Genomic DNA, 844 nt, shown 5'->3' on the forward strand with positions numbered 1-844 from the left:
TTAGAGTTCAACGTTTTACTATTCGCGGGTAGAAGTGGGGCGGGTTCTATGCGAGTTGTTGTATGGTGGGATGGGTCGGGTAGAACAAAGACCCGTCCTTACCCGAAATACCCGCCCTGTTACCACCCCTAACAGTAAATACGTGTCGAATGAGTGTTAATAAATGTCGTGTCCGAAATATATCTGATATGCGGACTCGAAAATTTAGCAAAGTATTCGTAATTTATAATTTATAACTATTATTTTGAGAGGAGAATGTATTGGATGATTAGTTCAAAAAAAACAATTAGAAATATTTCAGTAAATATGAAAAATAATATAAAATTTAAAATTAAATAATTAAATCTTTATTAATTAAATATGAAATAAAAATAATAAATTTTGTTAACCATATTATACTTGCTCAATAAATAAAGAGATGCTGTCTTTGCAAACTCACTCTCCCGATTCCCATATAAGAATCCTCGTTGGTTCTTTTGGAACAGTGTTCCTTTTCCTCTCTCTCTATTTTACTTGAACAGCACGCGTAGATCCTTTCTCGTAGCTTTGTCACTTGCTTGTCACCGTTGCCACACGCCGTGAGGTATGAACACGTTGCCATTGATATTTGTATGGTGTTCGTTCTTGTTCGCATTCTTTCTTTCTTTGTGTTGTTCATTTTTCGCGTTTGAGATACGAACACGTTGTCTTCAATTTTTGGATGGTGTTGGTTCTTGTTCGCATTCTTTCTTTCTTCGTGTTCTTAATTCTTAACGGTTCTTGATTTTTGTACAATGTTTAGTGTTAATTCTTTATATTTTATTTTTTTAGTCTAAGTTGTTAAGAATATATTTTTTAAAGGTTT

At 33.4% G+C, this 844-nt stretch overlaps 1 protein-coding gene across 1 annotated transcript in view; it reads left to right on the forward strand.

The window, feature by feature from the left end:
• LOC107634357 (E3 ubiquitin-protein ligase MBR2-like) overlaps nt 456-844 on the forward strand; it is a 2,609-nt gene continuing 2,220 nt past the window's right edge. The window contains exon 1 of the mRNA XM_016337877.2: nt 456-780. The gene's annotated coding sequence lies outside the window, so the exon portion shown is untranslated. The remainder of the gene's footprint in view (nt 781-844) is intronic.

The sequence above is a fragment of the Arachis ipaensis genome, chromosome B03, assembly GCF_000816755.2.
Source record: "Arachis ipaensis cultivar K30076 chromosome B03, Araip1.1, whole genome shotgun sequence".
NCBI classification, from domain to species: domain Eukaryota; kingdom Viridiplantae; phylum Streptophyta; class Magnoliopsida; order Fabales; family Fabaceae; genus Arachis; species Arachis ipaensis.